Here is a 23,333-nt window from a genome sequence, read left to right as displayed (position 1 = left end):
TTTTTTTTAGGGGACTAATTCTGCAAGTGTCTTAGGGTTCTCTAACCCCCGTTGCAGCCGAGCCACAGGGCAGCACCTCAGGAGGGCCTCGTCCTTGCACGACCCACTGCCCGGTATACCCACTGGCTCTAGTTCCCTGACATGGCTGGCCCCTGGATCAGGCCCTAAGCATATTGATAAAGTACATGTGCTTTATCTTAAGATAAATAAAGCCATTTGAAAAACACAAAGCAAAATTGGGGTTGAAGTCCCAATTGTGTCAATATAGACATGGGATGTGGCAATATTTTGTTGCACATTTGATTTTTTACAGAAAAGAAAGGGCAGCCTGGAAGTTACCTCGGGCTGATCTCAGCTGTGCTGGTAGCATGGGGCCCAGCAGGGCAGTGGTGAAATCTTGCTCTAATACTGATACACAAACTCTTCTAAGCTTGCTTTGCAGGACTGCTCATGTTAGAGCAGCTGTCTTCTGCTACAAGATAGGGCAAGAGGTCAAGAGCCATTTTTGAAGGGTCTGGTACCATTAAGCTGGCATGATGTAGCTAGGAGTGAAACTCTCCCTGGCAGCTCATTGATTGCCAAATGACAAAGCCCACTGCAGCTTTGCTACTCAGTAACTTTTTGCCTTTGAACCAAACAAAAAAAAAAAAAAATTTTCTCAAATAGCTCATGCAGCTTTTTTTTTTTTTTTTTGAAAAGCAGAAATACTTTGGAAGATGCATTGTGTTACTGCTGTTCTGTGCACTCTAGGACCTCTTTTGGTGGGCAGATTTGTGGCCATCTCCTGAATCTGTACAGAAGGTGCTCAGGTTTATTTCTGACTGGCTACATTTCTAAGCAAAACTAAATAGACACTAAATTGGAAGGAATTTGATGTCTGTAAAGCCCAGACTTTAAAGTGCCTGGCTCCTAAGTTAAGGGGAGCAGGGGTCTGTTCCCTGGTAGCTTCCCGACATTGTAGTTGCATGGAGACCCCAGTGCTTGTCTGATGCACAGCTTAGGGGCTGCTCCTCTCTCAGTGGATGCATCTTCTCTCCTGCGTCCCCCTCCCCGATAAGTTTTGATATCTTTTCAGTGCACTTTCAGAAGTTCATTGTATGTTCTGGCATTCTTCTTCCCAAATTTTACAGATTTCTGATGGTTCAGGTAAAGCCTTGACTTGTGGGAACTGTGGAAGCAGTGGGAATATTTCATTGCCTAGGACACTGTCAAGCTGTAGCTGTGCTTCAGGTCCCAGAAAGCTGACCATGAGCCTGTCAGGAACAAGGAGTGGGGTTTTTAGCTCTAGTTATATGATGAATGGAAATTAATAAAGCCATTTATTTTTTGTAGAAATATCACCCGAGACTTCTCTTGTGTTGGACTGTTTAGTAGTGTCTAATTCATGATATGTATTTTTCAAGATACGTATTTTTCATATCAGCCTGGTTCTCCTGTTTTTGTTTGTTATATACAGTACAATGCACAGATTTAAACTGAGAACATGCCTAAAATGTCCTAGAGAGAAGGTAGCATCTTTATTTGGATTTCACAGATGAGAAGACACAGAGCAATCGAGTGGTTTACTAGGACCAGGCAGAAACATCATGGCAGAAGGGGGGAGGATTCTCCTACTGCATGTTGTGGACATCGTCTGTCCAGGCTGCCTGTCTTTCCTCCTCATGGCACATTGTCCCACCACCGTCCACTGGAGTAGCTCTGGAGTGCAGGAGACTCGTGTACTGTGGTTACTAGCTGGTTGTTTGCCATGCAGTCTTTTGCAGGATAGCTACATAGAGAATTAGATTATAACTCACTTAATCGTGAACTTCCTTGTAATTTTTCTTGCTGCCTCCTCTCCCGTTAATGGCATTCTTACGTTTGAAGGACCACAAAGGTTATGCTATCGGAAAGGACTGTTCTTTTCTCCTTGTGCAGGCGGCATCTCTCAGGCATGATAGCTGCCTTACAGCCAGCATATGACCAGGGAGTTGCAAGTTTTAATGCGCTGTTATTAACCCTGGACTGGGGACTCCTTTGGTGATAACACTGTAGATTCAGTACTTGGGCTGTGCAGATTTTAACATAAAATATTATGATCGGTCTGTCTGTTTGCCCATCTGTCTATCTGTCCATCTATCTAATTGACCTACGCATATGCTGGAATCACTTGGGGAAGGTCAGTGGGAGTTCAGAATGACAGAAAAAAGGTCAATTTTTGCGTGTGTGCATGTGTTTCTCAAGCTAACTGATGAGGCGTCTTGGCACAGCGTTTCAATTTAAAGAGACAGCCCCGTCCGTTCAGAGGATGTGAATGCCCTTCTTGTGAAACACAGTAAAGAGTTATTTGCGAGAGGTGACTTTTTTACGGCTTTTCCAATGATAATGTTGCCTTGCAAATATCTCCAGTGATTCTGCTGAACTTGTCAGAGATAAGTCAGGAATGTGTGGCGGGGTCCAAGATTTTGTTTATGTTTAATTAGGACATCTGTACGTTCGCACACCATGTGAAATAAAGAAAGAGAGAAGCCTTCTCGCCCCGGTGAAAGGGGGCTGCATGCATGCAGTGGGGGCTCGTGGTGGTGTGTGACCGTGTGCGTTTGCGGTGGCTCTGCTAGATTCACAGCGCAACGAAACAGCTTGGAAACGTGCCACTCGGCAACTTGCCGCTCAGCCCGGTACCGAGCACTCTCTTTCAAATTCCATTTTTTTGTGGATGAGCTGGATCTCGGTCCCACCATGCCCCCCCAGGACGTTAAGTTCAGGGCTGGGTTCGCGGCACGGGGCTGGGGTCCATCCCGCGCTCAGAGCTGCCAATGGGGAGGGAGACGCCAGATTTACAGCAGCAGCACCAGTTCACAAAGAGCCTATTAGGCAGGCGGAAGTCCCTCACAGGGTTACGAACCAGACAGTCTATACCAAGGCAGGTCAAAGGGTGAGCTTACTGTTTACTGAATCTGTAAATAGCTAATTATTCAGCTCAGCAACAGGGCGAAGCCCCACATAGGATGTAAATCCCCAGCAATTCAATGTTATCTAGTGCTGAACTGATTTTAGGTCCAAATATCCCTTGCAGTAGCGAAGCGGAGCTCTCCGCACTTTAAAACCTGTTAGGGCGTCGGTACAATACTGTGGGACCATTAAGGAGCCCTCACATGCCAGAAGCAGTTTAACAGGCCTGGTGTTGGGCACTTAATTGTGTCAATAATTATTCACGCATTAGCACCAGCTCCTCCTTAAAGTGTAGACTGCAGTGACTCATTAAGTTATTACTGGTATTCATTACCAGTAAAATTAGCCTTTTTTCAAAGTGCAAAATTTATGTTTTATAAAAAAATATTGTTAGGAGTGCAACAGCTTTGCTCTACTCCCTGCTTGGTGTGGATGAAAACAAGACTGTATGGAGATGAAACAATATTTTTGTCCGGAAAAAGGCCATCAAATTAAGAGGAAGTAAAATGGGAAAGAGCCTCATGCTTTCATTCTTTCTTTATTATTTTTTTTTTTGGGGGGGGGGGGTAGGGTGGAGGGTTGGGTTATGTACTTAAAAAGTGGGATAAGGGAAAAATCACATTCCTGCCTGGCTTTGGCTGTGTGTGTACATGTGCTGTTTTCTCATACAGAGATTGAGAAAGATGCACAGTGTCTTTTGATTAATAAAGTGTTAATGTATATGCAGCTGTCTTTATGTTAAATGCTTCCTGGTGCACTTTGTTTCTTTAAATGCTGATCATTTACAGTGAGCGTGTACAGTATATATGCCTGGAGGGAAAGCAATTGTTAAACAACTCTTTAATCCGAACCATGATTAAAACCCCTTTTGTTCCTCCCTCCCTGCATTACTCCAGCCTATCATCTTCTCTGAGAAATCATTTGGCAAGTAGATACGTGTATATTTTAAGAGAATAACTCCTTTAGAGAATCAGTTTTGCTTTTGTTCTGCTTTTGGAACTTAGTTTTTTGCATTTCAATATGCAGCACTGTTCAAAAGGCGTAGGAGGGTCATACCCATTTTTTATGTGAATAAGGTATAATTGAAATATGATGTATGCAGATATCATCACTTCTACAGTAATTATCCAGATTGTTTGTTTAGTGGGAACATACTTTCAAGTAGGGGGTGGTCAGTGGCAATCATGTTGCGTGACATAGCTGGGAGAAATGGCAAAGAATATGTAAAGTCTCATACTGTGAAATAGTATGTTACGCCGAGACTGTCTACTAGGGGGAATCATTAGGAGTTTGGAAGGTGAGGGCCGCAGTGATTTCATAGAGAAATGTAAAACAGGACTGGGAGGCTTGTGCTCAGATCTTCGGGAGCGGCTGGGGTTTAGCATTCTGTTTCATGTGGAGACCAGCAGTTAATATGGTCCTTGTTGAAACTTGAAACAGCTCTATTAGTAGCTTGATTGGGGAGAGGAGAAGAGACCAAGAGTAAACAAAAATGTGCAGTCTCGAGATGGGCTTAATTGTACACAATACGTCTTGCCTCTGTGCGGCTTATTCTAATCACTCCAAATGGCAGCACACACGCATGCACACACACACAAATTTGATCTGCTCAAGCAGATAAAACTGCAATGTGTATAATATTGCCAGGCTAGAAGGAAAAATAGTGGACATCTGTTTAACAATTCTCTATTGTAGACAGGATCATAGAAACACTGTTGCCTGCCTGTCATGTTCAATCAAAATGAATAAAATACTGATTTAAAAAAAAAAAAATCAGGCGTAAGAGAGCCTTAAAGTATTTGCTTACACTTTTTTGTTTTAATTTCAGCAGCATGATGATGAGGGAGAATCCCAGGGGCAGGAGGAGGTTTCAGTAACAGTGAAGGGAAGATTCTGTTTTGTTTTGTTTTGTTTTATCCTCAGTACAGCCGAGAGAGGCAAAACAGCAGTCGGAACTAATTGGAGCTCGCTCAGGAAAGTCTTCATTAGCACTTGCCACACATGGTTACCAGATGTGCCGAAGAAGGGGTGGGAGTAGGGGGGAAGGGGTATGTAGAGAATAGGCTACACACTTAAACCTAATAATCTGTCTTTTGTTTTCAGGTCTATTGTGTTGGGGAGGGGAAGAATAGAGAGAGGGAGAAATCCTGGCTGCTTTTGCTGCAGCCAGTCCCTGTTAGCTGAATGGCATTCCTTGTCTCACAGTCTCCTCCAAGGAAGGGAAAAAAAACCTCAGTCATGGCCAAGTAAAAAGGAATTTATTTATTTATTTATTTATTTTTAGGCTGTCAGTGAACTATTATTCCATTGAATCCAGCAGAAAGTATTTGGATAATCAAGCTGGTAAACCACTACCTTTCTGGCCAGCTTGTGAATTTGATCTGGGCTTTTTTTGTGAGCTTGTTGGGCTCCCAGAGCGTTGATGGGGGCTGTTGAACTGTCCGTTCCAGTACCAGCAGCATCTCCTTAGTTCATGTTCACTTTGCTAGTAAGCGTGAGTAGTGGATAGTGAAGCCAAGTCCAGAAGGAAGATAGGAGCTTTGTGGTCCTGTCGGTCAGCCCTGAGGTTGTCATCTTGGTCATCTTCTGCCTGTTGCTATGAAAAGAAAAAAACACTAAAAAACATCTCCCATACATAGTGGCCGTTGCTGCTGCAAACCAAACCATGGTCTTGCAGCCCTTGTAGATGATTTTCACAGGAACTGGTGTTAATTTTACTGCAGATGTTACTACAAATGTTACTCACTGCTCTTTGGGAAAAAAGAGCCCCCCTTCATCCCCCACCGAACTGGTGACCTCCGGGGGAGACCTTCCCAGACGTCCCTTCCACCTCCCCCCCCACCCCCCTCCTCCCCAGTTCTGTAGCAATGCAGCTTCTTTCCCCTCCATCTCTGAAACCTTCCCTGCAGGGTGGTAGTTTTCCATACTGGCATCGTGTGTGCTTGGATGTCCTCTTTCTCTCAGGTCTCACCTCTTCATCCCAGTGACAAGGGAGCTTCACAGTGTTTGGATGACAAGGCAGAGATGATTCTTCGAGTTCTGAATAATCAGGCCTGAAGGTTTAATTATGGCACTACACATGATGTGCACAAGATTTATCACTCTGGTCATGTGAGAGAACAGCACTAGATGAACTTTTACTAATTAAGCACTCTGTTTCCCTTCCTTCTTGAAATTGCAAGGAGGTATAAATGTGGAAAATCACTTATGTTGAAAAGAAATGAAGACATTTTTGGAATCTTAAGTAATCTCAGTTGAACCTAAATCTTGTGGGCCCATCCTTGTTTTATCCAGCTCAGTTTGCCAGTCTGTAATCTCATCATGCTCTGGAGCCTGGAAACGTTCTTGCTCACAATCTCAAAGCAGAGCAGATGTTGCATAAATAGAAAATAGGTTCTGTGCACAACCTAATCTAAGCACAAAGCACAGAAGAAGGTTTGGATGAATGTAAGCTAATCATGACACAAATCTGCTATACTTTGGGACTCAGGACCAAATTATTATTTTTTTTTCTGATATATTCTGCCTACCAGATTCCAGATATGCCATTCACTTTTTCTGAATGGCAACTCCCACCTACAGCTTTTTAATTTTTTGAAAGTAGGGTAATATCAGTCAAATGGCTGGTAAGAATTAATCTATTCAATTCCTTCTTCTGTGTTTAACTGACTTCTCCATCCAATGATCTTGTTTTTCCAGGTCCAAATTAATCAAAGTCTAGGAATCCTTCTTTCATGTTTCCTCAAGGGAAATAGTAAAGCCAAATTACTTAGCTGACTTAGTTGTATTCACCTTTCCTTCTGCAGAATTGTAGTGCCTCCTTCAACCCTGTTGAAATTGGCTGGATCAACTGACTAGACTACACAGTCACCAAGTGTATGGCTTCCCTACAGTATCTTTATTAACTGCCAAGAGGCCCAAGGAAAAAAATTGGTAAAATTAACCTATTTACCATCCTAATTTTGCTGTAGCTGCTATTCCATCAGCTGTTTTCTTTAATAAAATTAAGTGCCATATTTGCGATTTGTATAAGGCTATCCCACATTATTTGCAAAAGAATGAACTGTGGTCGTGCCAACACGCAATATGTAGAGACAATGTCTCCACTTACAATAATTCTTGATTAGAAAAACCAACAGTGCACACTGGATGTTTTTATCAAATTTTTATTCTTCTGGAGACATCAATACCTTTTTTTTTTTTGCCAGCTGTTACCACAGAATGTGTTTCACGTGTATGTGCTATTGCATACATAGTGAGATCACAGCCATACACAATAGATATAATCATAGTAGATTTTTATTGTGACATATTCTGCAAAGAAATTAAGTAAAATTGTAAATGGCTGTCTATGATTCAGGTGCCTGTGCTCTCAGGTCAATGAGTTTTCAGTTACTTGGGGCTTCAGTAATACTTAAAAGTGCTTTCAGGAATTTGACACAATGAATGTAACTTTAGGGCTTTCTTCATAATATTAACTTTAATTATTATAAGTTAATTATTTAAACATTCAATTAATGTGGAGATGGAAAGCAGAATGATCAGATTTGCTTCCTGCTTTTTGTACATTTCCACGTTGAAGTCAAGGTCTCAGGCAACAAGGCAAATATTTTTATGCAGATGCAAAACTAATCAGCCAAACATGAAAATATTCCTACAGGATTTCCTGGAGGCCTTGCTGGGGATACTGCAATGCAAATAATATATAATGTAAATAATAAATAATATAGCATGAGTATTGTACAGTAGTAGGATTCAGTTAGGGACCAGAAGTGGTGGGTAATTCATGTGAATTAGCACTACCATCCTTTTTATGATGCTCAAAATGTGATGGTTTCCCTGCCTGGATCTCCTATCATACTTTTTTTTACTCTTACAATGTTATTCTGTAATGTAGTCCATCAAAATGCATGCCTCCTCACAGATGATGTCATTTAAGTGGAAAAGAATTGTAAATCCTTCTTTGTCCTCCTGTAGTTTTTTCCAGGGTAGCCAACTGAGCTCAAACTACTTCTCTTTCCAGCGTGATATATAAGTAATCAATATGATTTATTGTCGATATGCATATCAGCAGTACTCTATGTAATTAGAGAGTAGCCAGCACCACTCTGATGCTATGCAGCAATTACATATGGCATCATTTTTGCTCTCTGTGATTTGCAATTTTACCAATATAAAACAAGCGACTGAAATGACAGGCAGGGAAGTTTCATTGTAACGGTAGGAAAACCTAGGAGAGCAAGTTTACTGGGGGGAGAACAAATAGCTTTTCTGCTTTCTGGGGTAATTACTTGAATACAGAATGGCAACGCAGCAACATGAGGCCCATCTTTTGTCACCTCAAAATGGGGTGCCTGCGGCGTGCTGTCCGGGAGGAGCCCGCGAGCTGTGCAGGGCCCCACGTTGGCACAGGAGATTGCAGCTCACTGCATCTGCTGGAGGGGCAGAGAAGCCTGGTGCTTCCAGCCTGTGCAGGCTTCAGCAAGTTTCCAGCTCTTACAGTGGGTTCGCAGGTGTTGGCTCTAACAGGTTGCAGAAAGGTTTGGGACCCAGTCACCTGTCTCTTGCTGGGAATTTTGCTACAATGGGGACCAGAGAGAGGGCTAGGCTGATGCTCTTTTCTTAGGTGCAAAGGAAGGTGTTGATTAAGGGTAAACCATCATAGCATGAATACCTCCCCCCACACTTTTTTTTTCCTTCTAAATCTTCTGAGAAAGATACAGGGTCTGATTGATACAATAGTGCTTAACTTTGTGATTTTTAATGATTGGGGCATTTACAGTTTCATCATAAACATGGGAAGAAACGTAACTATGAAATAAGAGGCGTTCTTGACTAAGTTTATTTTGTTTTACTTGATTCTGTTTGTGATGAAACAGAATAGTTTCTCAACACTATGCTTGCAATTTTATCATGAAGCTTACAATGTGTAATGTGTCTAGTAAAGCCCTGCTCTGAGATTCTATGAATGTGTGAGAACTTCAACCTCCCCTAAAAGTAAGTTTTTCCTCCAATGAATTTCAGAGAAAAAAATTGAAAATCTGACATAGGGGAACCCTCAAGAAGTGACAGAAAGTTGAAACAAAATGGTCTAAAATGCACTGGAAGGTATTCGTGTATGGTTTTTTTTTTGGGGGGGGTTGTTTCTAAAAATCGCTCTTTATGGCAAATCCTATGACTTTAAGTGCTGGTCTGATGACTTTTGAGTAGTTGGGGCTGGTGGTACCTAAAACAGCCTTCAGACTGTCAGTCCTCTCCTTGGGTTGTTTGGCTTCTTGTATCCCAGAGCTGCATGTGTCTTCCCACCGGGTCTTTCCCTTTCCCTATGCTCTTGGGTCCTGGGTTGGGGCAGCAAGCCGTTGCTGTGGCTGCGGAGGTCCTGGCTTCCCTCTGGTCCCAGCTTCAACCCAAGAATGGAGCCAAGGCAGTCAGGAGAATGGAGTGCTTTCAGTTCTGCCTTCCCCTCCCCTGGGCTCAGCTTCCATCGCTTCCCTGCACGTTGAGCATCTTCATTTCGATATAGCCCAGGAACAGTGAGTTGTGATGAAGTGCTAGCCGTCTTTTGCTTAAAATTTTAAGGAGGACAGAAAGCAAATGACATGAAGTATGAAGTAAGTACTTAAGTAAACGTTTTAATCTCACTTGGGGCAGTTTGACAAAATAATGAAAACATACCACATATGTATGTGTCTGCACATAATCATTGTCGTCGTTTGCTTTTGTTGTCAGCAGAGTTAAGCAGCAGAACATTTTAGGGAAGGTTGTGCTTGCGATTGAGCGGCAAGCCTCAGCTCGTGGCATGGGCACACAGCCTTTGCTAAGGCAGCCTGTAGCATATGAGCCAAGCAGGGCTTCTCTGCAGAGCCCGTTGGTTTTAGTAACAGCCTCTGCATCTGAGCAAGTACCTGTTCTTACACAAAATGAGAATCAAGATCTCAAATGCTAATTCTTTGGATTCATCTGAAAGTATAGCTTGCCAAATGTTAGCCTGTTTCTGATTCACGAGGGAGCGGAAATGCTGTAGGATCACTAGCAATAGTGCTTTCTAGAGGTAATGTCAGCCATAGTGTAATCCAAACCAGAAAAAGAAATTGTGTCCCAACTTGGCTTGTATTCATCTCAAATCCTGTGCAGAAGTTTGAGTGCTTGAGCAGAATATTTTTCACCAGACAGCATAACTATGATCTTCTTCATCAAAAGGAAAGAAGAACCAGCAGCAACAAAAATCCACATTGGTGCATTACCAGCTAGTATTGCTTAAAATATGTATATATTTGACAGAAATTTGTAGGTCATTTCTTGCCTTCTGTAAGCAGATTTCTTACAGTTCAGGAAATTCAGGATTATTTTCATTTTGATAAGAAAGGAACATCCATTCAACAGACAATAAAAGCTGTTTTAAAGCTGTTAAATACTATGAAATAGATGTGTACGGCTAATTAAGGTATGTGTTGAATAGTAATTATGTCATCCTGAGGGATTTACAAATAGAGTCTAGTTAAAATTTGATTCAATCTTCTATCATTCACAGAAGGTGCAAATTATTATTCATTTAGTGTGCTCTGATTTCAGTTCTAAAGGTAATCCAGAAAAAAGGGAGAGGGATTTCTGTTTTATCAGCATTGTTTAAGAGCTAAGATCCCTTAATTATCGCACTGTACCAATAGTCTGCTACCAACTTACTGAAGCAGTCACTCAGCTTTGAAACTAACAATTTACCCTCCAAGCAGAGAAAGATATAAGAAAAAGTGTTTAGTCAGCAAGCAAATATACCAAATTGTATGTTTTGGCTTTTGTTGGTGCTAATGTTTCTGAGCTGTGCAAACGTGAGTCACTTACACAATACCTTTCAATCAAATGCCTCAAAGCAAAGGAGCCAGATTTCATAAGAAAAAAAAAAAAAAGGCAAAGGTGAAATAAAGCTACTGAAGATCCAATTCTCTCAAGCTTTTGGAACATTTTTCCAGACTCTTTTTAAGGAACATTAGTAGACACTTTGCCTTCCTCCTTTGTGTAATTTTTCATGATAGTAGTGAAGAATTAAGTAAGATTCCTGATCACCTTGTGAAAGTATTATAGGTTCTTTTACAAGGAAGTTACTTTTAATGACCTGAAAATAAAAACTTTACTATATTTCTGGATTGTAGTAATTGGCCATCCCTGTAGTTACCACTTAAGCTGGCCTAGAATAATAAAAAAAAATGCTTTATGAAATATTTTTACATCTTGAAATGAAAACTGTATCTTTCAAAGAAATTATGAGTAATCCCAAAACACCAGAAGAGTCCAGGAGCTAATGGTGGCATGGTAGAAACACGTTACATTTCTGTTCTGCTTGATTCAGAGGTCCAGCATCTAGCTGCTGTGACTTCTCTTCTGTGCATCTGAGCTGACAGAAAAATGTTGTCAAAACCAAGCATTTTCTTGATAATTTTTGCTACATTTCAGTTTTTTAAAGCAGGAAAAGCTTTTGCCACTAAACTGTCTCACTAAACTTAACTTCTTCTATCTTAAAAAAAAAAATAATAAAAAAAACAGTATTCTAATTACCAAAGTTATTGGATATTAATCAAGTTTTTCCTTGAAACTAAGAATACGTGATCTGTGTAGTTATTTTAGTAGCTATTGTTCAGGCTTCTTTGTAAGTGTATTCTACTTTGCTTAGGCTGGATATTTTTTGTTGTATTCATTTTATTGCAGAAGGGCAAATGTTCTCCTGCATTATTTTTTACCATATACGTTTTCATACTGATATCAGTGGGTCTAATTATGTATATTAAAGTGCTTTATGGGAATAAGGATTGTGTATCCCACCTTATGTAATGTCACCTCTCAGATGGAGTGTGGCAGCTGCCCAGCAGCTCTCAGAAATAGTATGCAATTCGTTAAGTTAAGCTTAAGCAAAGATGCTAGACTTTTTTGGAAAAAAATAATTCAGAAAATAATTCAAAATTAACTATGTTCTAATCTTATGTTTCTAACCAAAGTGGCATTTTGGTAGGGTGAATTAGAAGAACCCACATTATTTTTGGCTGGCTGGGTTGGGTTTTTTGGAGAGGCAAATGGCTTTGACGTATCCATTTTCTGTGCTTGCCCCATCATGTTTAATCTTCTGACAAAGCTGCTTGCTTACAATAAGGTTTGGAGCACTATGCACTGAGGTCCCAGGTCTTAGTGAGATAAGAGAATGTTGCTTCTTATCTGTGATTTGAAAAGAGATGAAGGGTCAGTGAGGTAGAGATATATGAAATCTATTGCACACTTGGTAGGAGCTGCAGAGGAGGAGTATTTCTCACAGGTGGCTTATTTGAATGGAAGGGCAGAGAGAGAGGCAGCTTCTGAAGGAAGGCAGAGGACTGGGAAAAATGTTAGGTAAAATCAGATAAATTTGTTGGCTTATTTGCTTAAAGAAACAGGTTCACAGTTTGGAGATAGTTACTGAGAAGAAGAGAGCGTATCAAGTTGTCTGAGGGCAGCTTTAAATGCTTGCCTGCTGTTGATGCTTTGGAACTTACAAAAATTTGTGGTCCTTTCTGGTTTTGGAGGGAAGGAAAGAGGATGGGATGGGCTGTAAGACACCGTCGATTCTGGGAGATTGTACAGAAATACAAGGCGGTCTGCTGGGCACCAAGCATAGCTTAGCTGGGGCTTGCCTTGTCTTTCCACATGCCTCAGAGACATGTCAGAGATGGGAAATGTACTGGAGGTGGTATGTGAAAGATTTTAGGCCACCTGTCCCCAGCCAAAAGTTAGCTGTATGGACATTTTTCTTCTTGGCAGCAGGAGCTATGAGGATGGGCAAGACCTGATTTCAAGACCCAGAATACAAATGCCAAACTTGGCAGTAGTGGCTGGCTGGCTCTGCAAGCACTGAAATAAATACTTCTCTTCTCCCTCCTAAGAAAACTTGTAGCTGACTTTCATGTCATGTAAATTGCAGGAGCTGCTGGCTACCTGGCTGTGCTGACATTCAGGTTGGGAGTGGAGCAGACACCCCTACAGCTGCTTGTCCCTGCCATTTTCTGGGGATGTCTTAAGTGCCTTTTTTGTGTCACAGTGGCAGCAGATGTATTCGGTCACCACAGTGAGCTGCGTTGATCTTAACTACTTATTTTCTTGACATGTCAGTGTTTGTATCACATCTATTCACATTCATTCACAGCAGTCTGATGCAGATAGGGAATATGAGTTGGATCAGCGAGAGGTATATGTCTTGAATGGAAAGGAGTGATGGATCTCTCACAGGCCTGGGAGCTAGGGCTGTGAAAGTAGGGCCTAAAATTCATGAGGTTGTGCCAGCTGTTGGAGAAAATCTTGTATTTGTTTTTTGAGCAATTAGAAAACGTTGAGAATGTGTGGCCAGTATTTTCCTCACTTGGCCGAAGGCTTCAAACTTACTTGCTTTACTAAGTAAAGTTGAAAATTTCCTATCTTAATGGTCTCAAGTAGCGCCAGGGGAGGTTTAGATTTGACATTAGGAAGAATTTCTTCATGGAGAGGGTGGTCAAGCACTGGAACAGGCTGCCCAAGGAAGTGGTGGAGTCCACATCCCTGCAGGCATTAAAGAAATGTGTGGATGTGGCACTAAGGGACATGGTTTAGTGATATCAGTCAGTAGGTCAGTTGGTGGTTGGACTTGATGATTTTGAAGGTCTTCTGCAACCTCGGTGATTCTATGATTCTATATTCAGCTGACTGAAGAAGTTGAAGCTTGATGTAAAACAGTTTGGCAGGATGCCAGTGTTCAGCCTGAGGGAAGTCCCTTTGGACTTCCTGGAAGTCTAGATTTGCTTGCCATAGAGTAATAGCATGAATGAATATGAACAACGGGCAGTCATTTTTCCAAAAAGTGCTGCAGAGTGTTTCCTAGTGAAGATTTTACAATGAAGTTAAGCACCATGAAGCCTTTAACTGTACTAAAGAGCTACTGTCAGTGGTCTATATGCAGTGAATTACTTTTTTTGCCTCAAAAAGTAATAACAACTTCAGCTTCAGAATTTGTTAAAAATCAGGAGGATTTTTGTGAGAGAGTGATGTCTCTTTGGGACAAAGAGATGAAGAACTGCTCAATTGAACTTGCAATCTTGTAATAGAAATAATGGACAAAGAACAAGATTGTCTTTCTACTTCTTAATGTGATGTAAGCACAGCCCTCTTTTACAGACGAGTAAGTGGGCTAAAGTTTTGGACTTGCACATTTAAAGCTTGGATCTTGCTTTTGCACAGAAGAGTAGAAGTATATGCAATAGCTGCTAATGCACATAAAATCATTTGTTACTGAGTTCCTAATACTAACATATTTCAAAACTCACACTTGCATTCTGGAGCTGATGGAATGGTTGAGGGATTTACATCTAGCAGAATTTGCCTTCCATGTAATTTGGATGTAATGACTTAGTGTAACACAGGCAAAAGGGTTTCTGAGTATGTGACTCCCTTTCCATGGCACAGTAGGCATTTCGTCTTAATTTTTGGTTACATGCAAAGAAATCAATATGTAAAGCAAAAGTGAACAGATACTGAAAAGAAAAGCATCAGAGATGTTGAATAGTCATTTAGTGGGCTGGCATTTAAAGCTGGAATATGTTTCTGAGTGCAAAAGGGCTTCAGAACTGGGGTGATTCACAAACTACTTCTTCCCATTCAACAGCTAATTCAGGGGCAGCAGCTGTGTGAGCAACCCCCTGGAAAGAGGACCAAGTGTGGTTTGTGACAGATCTGAGTGGAGATGATCCCAAGCTGAAAGTCAAGAAAAGAATCTTTGTTTCAGTTCACCGAGCGATCTGGAATTTTATTCCAGCACCTAACACAGGTAAGAGGCTTCTACAGAATGTGGATCTCCTTTTCCCCGGGCATTAGAATATGTGAATTCATCAGTAGTTTTAGGTTGTGAAACTAGAAACATAGTGCCACGTACTAGTACCGGCTTCCTGGTTCTTTTATTGGGCCTTCAGGTATCTCTGTTGGTAAAATCAAGTAATGGAGCCATGGTGCTTTTGTCAGCAATCCTACAGTAATATATGTATATGTAGAATATGTCTGGGACCAGAACCTAAGACTTCAAATTGACTCACCTTCCATCAGAAATCAACAAGCATGTCCAAGAGTAAAAGAGAACTGTATTGTAAATGTTCATTTCCGTATAGGAGAAATTCCATTCCAGGAGAAATTTGACTTAAACAATAAGTCTAAATCAAGGTGGTAAATGTTGTTGGCTCTTGGACCCATGCTGAAACTGGTTTCTGAAGAAAGTAAGTTTGGTTCTGAACTGTGTTGCTGTTACAAGAAAAACAAAGCAAAACAAACCAAAACTTTGAAACTGCAGCATGCTTATTGAAATGTTACAGTTAGACATTAGGGGTCTGGTCAAGAGAGAGACTACCTGCACCATTCAGACTGGACCAGCTGCAGACAGCTGTGTGGCAAAATGATTTTTCTGGGCTGATGGGCAGAACTATTTAGGAAGGAAATGAGGGCTATAATGAACTGCATGTCTAAGATTCCCACACTGAAGCTTCTTCCTTGCTCCTTTTCAATCTCTATAAGCTTTTATATTTACTTTTAGGCATGAGCTGCCAGGTTCCTGGTCAGATCTGGGTTTTCCTTATTTCCTTATAGAGGAAGGACTGTGGAGTCCATACAGAAAGCCCTGCCAAGCTCGTTACTTGAAAAGTTATGTTCAGTGGGAGTGGGGGACATGCTCTGTGTGTATTTGCTGGAGGGGCAATATATTTCAGATCATCGAAACTGAGGGCTCCTTTTCTCCATCATCATTTTGTTGGGGGTGAACAAGACAATATGTGATTCTATTCTCTGTGGCTTAATTTCAGTCACAGATAGGTCTTCAGGGCAGTAATATCCTTCCTCAGCTGACATACCCTCAGGACCTCTGTATTGAGGTGTGGGCAGTGCATTGAATGTGTGCAATGTGTCCTATCCTGCCTCCACTCCCCCCACCCAAGTGCTGTTCCTTTTAAGTGACTGCATGATGCTTAAGCACAGCAGTATATGGCTTCTGCTGTCAGAAGACCCCCCCCTCAAAACAAGGAGCTGCCTCTGCAGTCAGGGTGCTTCCTTGGGGCAGCAGCCACAAAAGCTGCTTTCTGACAGAGAGTGTCCTTAATCCATAATCATTAGCCCTAGTGAAAGCATTTTGTCAGATTCAAAAATAATTAAAAAAAAAAAAACTGGAAAGAAAAGAGAAAGAGAAAAGAAACAGCCAAAAAGGAGAAAAGATCAGGAATAGTTGGGATTATCTCTGTGCCATCTCTCAGGTCCAGTGACAACACAACTACAATGGGTAGCTTTCAGGACTGCATATGGTCTTCCTTCCGAGGGAGTTGATTAAGCGACTCCGGATGAAATTGAAATCCTGTGATTTGACCTTTGTCTGGCCTGGGAGGGCTGCAATTCGCATAACAATTTCCTTTTGTTCTTTGTTTGGAGTTATTAATCCAACATGAGCCTCGAATTAATCAGGGGTAGTGCGTTGTTACATTTCTAATTCACAGCTCCACTGCTTGTGTCTTTTTTAATTAAGGCCGAATGATAGCAGGCCTTAGCCCCTGATTGCAACACTTACTAACCACACATTGAGGGATGAAGAGGCTAAATAGGCAGAATGAGATTACTTCAAGGTTTCACTTAATTGTTTTCTTCCTTTAAGTAAAGCACATTGAATGAACATTGTTAATGCCAGGCTGGGAGTTTTTCTTTTATATGTGTGTTATGTGCATATGTGTATGCGTGCATGCTGGGGTGGGGGAGGTTGTGACGGGTGAAGTGAGGACTCAGAGCTCTAATGGCTTAAGGGTTTGTAAAATTGAAGCCTTTGGTTATTGATTTAAACCATTCCTCCCACCTCCCCCGAGGGGCGGGGGGAGGGGGGGGGGGCGCAACAGTAAAGGAAGAAGGCAGAGTAGAAGAGCATTAAACTTCAGTTCACTGCGTGGATTTGCTCGTATCCTGTTTGAACCCATTTGTTTATGTAGTTTTTCTTGCTGTTTCCTAGTAGTGCAAAGGTAGAAAATACAGGAAAATTGAAGGCTATCAGAGATGCTAAAAAGAATTCCCAGGAGATGCAAAGCTCTTCAAAGCCAGTAAACAGTAATAATGATAAAAAAATAAAGGCAAGTCAGTTGTGTCACATGCCAGATTTTGTTCATACTGAACGATGTTTGAGTCATGTTTCAAAAGCTGTTTGCAAATTCTTATTGTTGGAGAAGTTCAGGGCCACAAAGGCACAGGTGCTATTGCAGGGGAATAGTGTAGATGATCTCAGTTAGATTCATACTGTATAACTCAGCCTGTGCCAGCCACTCAGGATGCTGGAAAAGAAAATGCAGTGAGTGCCCATCCTTGTAATGTTTATTTGCACAAATAATTCCCTTAAAAAAAAAAAAAGCTGGAGAGGGAGAAAGGGGGGGGATGGCAGGGGAAGGGGCTGGATTTTCATTGTAGGATCAGACCCAGTGTTTTGTCTTTCTGTGTTGTAGTACATTGGATGTGATTGTTACGGAGAAAGGTTAATATTTAAGGTCCCAGACCTCCAGTTGGTGAATATACAGAAATCCCATTGAATTCAAGTTGTGTCATGTGCCTGCAGTATCAGATAGAGCTCTGTAACTGTGGGAAACTAACTCTTTCTGAGTTGTTTCATCCATCCAGAGAGCTGAAGGGATGGGGGAAGTGTTTGCATGGAAGAGTTAGTATTTCTGTGTAGTATGGCAAACCAACGTTAATCATACCAGACTGCACAGATACAGAACTCTGTTCTGACTCTAGCATGGAATACACAGAGCAGCAACACTTTTCTTGCTTGTCTGAATCCTCAGTGCACTCTGCCTGATCCGTGCAGGATTATCTAAGAATGCAATGCTAAAGCCTCTAGATAGATCAAGCAAAAGTTACGGCATAAGCTCCAGAGGAAAATACTGCAGGTAAAATGTGTTTTTTTCAGATGAGCCCGAAAAGAACAGGCTATACATTCAGAATTCCATAGAAATGTATATAATATCTGGAAACAAAAACAAACTAACACACAAATCTTTGGGTCTGGCTTGCAGTTGTTGCAGAGAAGCACCAATGACCAATGATTTCTTTCCATGCTCAGTCATGTCAACACAGGATTCACACTGAATTAGGTTCACAGGTTCAAAGCCATTTTCTTGACTTTACTACTCTTTTCTTAGGTACTGCCCGATCTTCTGGTAGGTTGCCAGCTCCTGTGCGGGGGGAGGTCAGTGGCATAAGAAGATGCACTATGTTTCTTGGAATAGGGCTTCCTTACTCACAATTCAAGTACATTTCACATAGTTTTGTTTTTCAGAACCAGTTCTGATGCTATTACAATGAAAAACATCTAATTCTGCAAGTACTGCTATTGAATCAGACTTTGCATGGCGAGAATACTATTAAGTATGAGTAAGCGCATCTGAATCTGACCAATAATCACTTATTTTTGTTTATTTCCATGTAAAGACTGAATGCTTCCAATCTGTCCTACTTGTTCTCTTTTTTTTCCTAGAAACCTCTGCAGACCAGAGCAGGTTTGTTTAGCAGACTCAATTCCCCAACTGAAGTCTACTCTGAGGGCTGTTCTGTGTCTTAAATCTGCATGCTTTTTTTGTTTGTTTGTTTTTTATTTATTATTGTTTGGAGGTTCATTGTTGTTGATTTAAAGCTCTCACATTACACGTCCAAAGGCTCTCAGGATGAATGGGTACCCCCAAGTGTTTCTTGTGTTTTTCAAATAACGTCTTAAAAGCCAGTGTCTCGTTTGTTCTGTTACCTGTTTAAAACCGTCGTGACACTGGTCCCTAAAATGGGCATATCTGGGAGTACTTCTAAAATCTGCTTCTTTTCCTACTTCTTGTAGAGTGTTCGTCATGAAGGTATTCAGCAGCTCTCCTCAAACTCATACCACTTAAGCACTCTGAGATCCTTAAAAACGAAATAAATTGTATAAACATGATAGTTTGGTGGTGATAGGTTAGTGATGGATTTGGTGGTGGCGCTCCCTGGCAGGCCGGTGCCACCAGCGTTGGGGCCCAGAGGGGCAGGGGGAAAGTCAGCAGGGAAAAGGGGAGAGAGCAGCACCACGCTCATGGCAGCACCAGCTCTGTTTTGAGTGAGACGGAGACTTTGTGGAATAATCTTTATTTATTTATTTATTTATTTATTTATTTATTTATTTATTTTTAATTCAACAGAAGTGTATGCCCTTCTAGTTCCGCCGAGGTGGCGGCCTCTTACAGGGCATGGGGAAGGCTGGGGACTGTTGGGCCTTCCTTTTTGGGGGTCGCCAGGGCCTGCTGTGCGAGTGGTCCCTGCCCCAGGGAGGGTCCTGCTGCCACTACCTGCTCCGTCTCCTCCAGCATCTCCTCTCGCCCCCTCCTGTCCTGGCAGAGGGTCCTGCTGCCTCCACTGCCGCTGCCTGTCCTGGCTCCTCAAGGGTCTCCTCTTGGCCCCTCAGGATGGGTGCAGTGAGGGGCTGGCTGTGCCCCCTGTGAAGGACGGCTCCTGATGTGCTGGGGAGCTCCTCTGTGCTGGGACCTGTAGCATATTAGGAGGGTCCCGGGCTGGAGTTGAGAGTCACCCGTGAGGAGGTGGTGGTGCCGGGGGAGGCCGCGTGTCTGTCCTCCTGCTCCCTGGCAGTGTAGGCATGGTGGAGGCCCAGCCACCTCCAGGCCTGCTCGCTGCACCGCTGCACAACGGTGTTGATGATGCCATGGATGAGCATCACCGTTCTGTCCACGAGGCCAGGCTGCAGCTGCTGGAACAGGGCTTCACTGTCCAGCCCGAAGAGGCACAGGGCTGCCAGGATGAAGTTTTTGGCTAGCGTTGCCTGCCACCATGCCGTCCCAAAGATGACTGCCAGCTCTTGGCGTAACCAGGGCAGCAAGGGGTCAAGGATTTCCCGGTGCTCCTGGAAAAGGGCTGCCCAGACGTCGGGTGGCAGACCAGGCACTGGTGGAGCACTGAACACTGTCTCCACAGCCCCCTGCTCATCTGGCACCGGCATAGCGGGTGGAGGGTATGCCTCAGGGCTGTGGAAGCTTTGGCCAGCAAGGTGTCCGGGAGAAGTGCCTGCCTGGAAGCAGGCCAGTACTGGTGTTGCTAGGGGGCAGACGATGAACTCCAGGTCACTGTCATCTGCCCACGCAGGAACCTTGATGGTTGTCATGACCCTCCTGCAGAGCGGGCAGCTGGCCTTCTGCTTGGCCCAGTGCAGGATGCACCCAAGACAGAATTCATGGTAGCATGGTATCGCGTAGGCAGCATCCTCTCTGTCATCCCCACAGATGGAGCATGTCTATGCTGCCTTGGCTGCCATGGTCTTCACCGTGTGGTGGTCTGGGAAGAGCCAAAGGCGATGAGCTGCACCCCTCGGTCACCAGTGGTGCAGTGGTGAATGTTGTGTGCTGTGAGAGGGAGAGGGGACATGGTTATTCACTGTCCCAGGGGCGGGCAGCAAAAATGTCCAGGTCCCTCAGCAGGAAAGCCTCCCGGCACCATGCCTGGGCCATCTCATGCTCCCTGCGTGCACAGCTCCCCAAGCCCCCACACCCACCACAGCCACCCCCCGGGGCACATGTCCCCGGGGCACACCTCACCTCTGCTACAGCGAGCACACCTCGTGGGGCCCCGGCTGCCTGATGCGGGCAGGGCCGGGGAAACACCAGGTGATGGCTGCGGGGATGGGCGCTGAGAGACGCTCCCAGCAGTCCCAAAAGCACAAGCCAGCACCCAAACTGACTGGTCACTTGACCTCCAAGCCTTGCGCACCCATGCAGTGGGAGTCTAGGCACAAGGCAGGCTGGGCTGGGCCAGGTGCCCAGATATAAGCTGTGAGGGCCACACGACACAGTCCATCACTTGGTCACGTCACAGCCTGTTGCTCAGTGATATCACAGTGGTCCATCCACCCCTGCAGCAGTCCGGCTGGTACCAGCAGTCATGCATCCTCCTGTGCATCTGGGGCTACCGCAATGCCACTTCCACCCTCTCCCCTCCCCTTTCGTCTTCTGCTGGGTACTGGCATTTCCTGGCAGGCCGCGAGGCCTGGGCTGTGTCTACCCAGAGCCCTGTCGGGTGCCCTTGTACCTCCCTTTGTCCTGTCCAAAATACGAGGTGAATTTGTTTGAAAGCAGTTTCCAAAGTTTCAGAGAACTCCAGACATTTCTTGCTCATTTTTATTTTTCATTTTAATCATGCCTGCAAGATCCACAGATCTTTAATATGCTGCACCTTTTCCTTTTCCTTCTATCCTCCTTTTATACTATTCATTTGACACTAATGCATAGGTCTGTCTTTTCCCCTGATTAAATTAACTCTACCTGGTCTTGAGCTTATGTCATCTGATTCTGCATCAGCAAATTGTAAATTTTTCACTAGCAAGTTATGTGGAAAAGGTGTTCATCAATGTCCGAGCTGTCGTCACTTTGCTTCCAGAATGCTTGGTCAGTCCTTCCCTCATTCCTCTTCTGCAAGCAAGCATCACCCTGGTCCTTTTTGGAATCTGTTTTATTGTCAGTTTAGGAATCTCTTTCTTCCTGGCATGGGGAGTTTTCACTTCCAATTACTCTTTCCATACTTTTTTAGCCACTGAACCTCAAGGCAGAACCCATTGTAATAAAGCCTCTGTCACAATGACTCCAGGTTTGAGACCACCTGAGGAACATAAGATATGTTCATGGGACTCTATTCAATGTTTTCCAGGTTCCTCTGGGATCTGGTAGTTGTAGTTACTAAGCCACTCTACATCATATTTGAAAAAGCATCACAGGCAGGCAAAATCTCCAGTGACTAGAGAAAAGGGAATATCATACTCATTTTAAAAAGGATCCCAGGACCTACCAACCAATCTGCATCATCTCAGTGCCTTGTATGATCATAGAACAGATCCTCTCAGAAGTTCTGTTGTAAAATATGGAAGATGGGGATGTGATTTGAGGCAGCCAATGTGGCTTTACCAAGGGCAAATTGTTCTAGGCTAACCTGGTGGCCTTGTATGACAGAGTGAATGCATCAGTGAATGAGGGAAAATGAACTGATGTCATCTACCTGGTCTTTGTAAAGCCTTTGATATGGTCCCCCATAACACTCTTGCCTCTTAATTGGAGACATATGGTTTTGATAGATGGACTACTAGATGGATATGGAACTGGGTGGATGGTTGCATCCAAAGCTAGCCAACAGCTCAGTGTCTAAATGGAAACCATGAATTTTCCCTCAAGGGTCCTTGCTGGGACCACTGCTGTTTAGGAACTTCATTAATGACATGGATTGTGGCATTGAGTGCACCCTCAGCAAGTCTGTAGATGACACCAAGCTGTGTGGTGTAGTTGATACAGTACAGGGAAGGGATGACATCCAGTGGGATCTTGACAAGCTTGAGCAGCAGGACCATGTGAACCTCATAAAGTTCAACAAGGTCCTGCACCTGAATAAGGGTAATCCCCAGTACCAATACAGATTGGGTGATGAACTGATTGAGAGCTGCCCTGCAGGTAAGGACTTGGGGATGGTGGTGGATGAAAAATTGGATAGGAGCTAGCAATGTGCACTTTGCAGCCCAGAAAACCAGTTGTATCCTGGGCTGTATAAAATGAAGTGTGGCCGTCAGGCTGAGGCAGGTGATTCTCCCCCTTTGCTCTGCTCTCATTAAGCTGCACCTGGAGCACGGCATCTGATTCTGGGGTCCCCAGCACAAGAAAGACATGGAGCTGTTAGAGCAGGTCCAGAGGAGGCCCATGAAAACGATCAGAGGGCTGAAGCACCTCTTCTGTGAAGAAAGGCAGAGAGAGAGATGTGGGATTGTTTAACCTAGAGAAGACTCTGTGGAGACCTTATTGTGGCCTTTCAATATATAAAGGGGACTTAAAAGCAAGATGGAGAAATAATTTTTACCAAGGCCTGCAGTGACAGAACAAGGGACAATCTTTTTCAATTGAAAGAGGTTATATTTAGGTTGGCTGTGAGAAAGAAATTGTTCACATTGAGGGCGGTGAGGTGCTGGAACAGGTTACCCAGAGAAGTTGTAGATACCCCATCATTGGAAGTTTTCAAAGTCAGGTTGGCTGGTGCTCTTGGCAACCTGGCCTAGTGAAAGATAACCGTGTCCATGGCAGAGGGGTTGGAACTAGATTATATTTTAAGGTCCATTCCACCCCAAACCATTCTGTGATTAATTCTATGATAGCAGTGTTAAAATGCTTCCTTGTGTGGTTAACCCTATTTGTAAACTGTTGTGCAGGACCTCGCTATACAGCTAGAATTAGTTATTCTGTGAATAGTTTTCAGAACTTGGTTCAGTAGTTTGCCCTCTCTATTATATGGCATTTCTGATTCCTTTTAACTGCTCTGTGAGAGAAGTTAGGCTTCTTGACATACTCATGGAC

General features: G+C 43.2%; 1 protein-coding gene across 2 annotated transcripts in view; it reads left to right on the top strand.

Moving 5' to 3' along the window:
* SOX5 (SRY-box transcription factor 5) overlaps positions 1 to 23,333 on the top strand; it is a 569,059-nt gene that overhangs the window by 212,508 nt on the left and 333,218 nt on the right. The window contains exon 4 of one of the 2 annotated variants that reach the window (XM_083818461.1): positions 14,582 to 14,743. The exons of the other annotated variant lie outside the window; for it this stretch is intronic. The gene's annotated coding sequence lies outside the window, so the exon portion shown is untranslated. The remainder of the gene's footprint in view (positions 1 to 14,581; positions 14,744 to 23,333) is intronic. 2 annotated transcript variants of the gene reach the window in all.

This window comes from Anser anser (genome assembly GCF_964211835.1).
Source record: "Anser anser genome assembly, chromosome: 1".
Lineage (NCBI taxonomy): Eukaryota > Metazoa > Chordata > Aves > Anseriformes > Anatidae > Anser > Anser anser.
The sequence above is the reverse complement of the archived record's forward strand: the minus strand, read 5'-3'. Positions and strand labels throughout refer to the sequence as shown.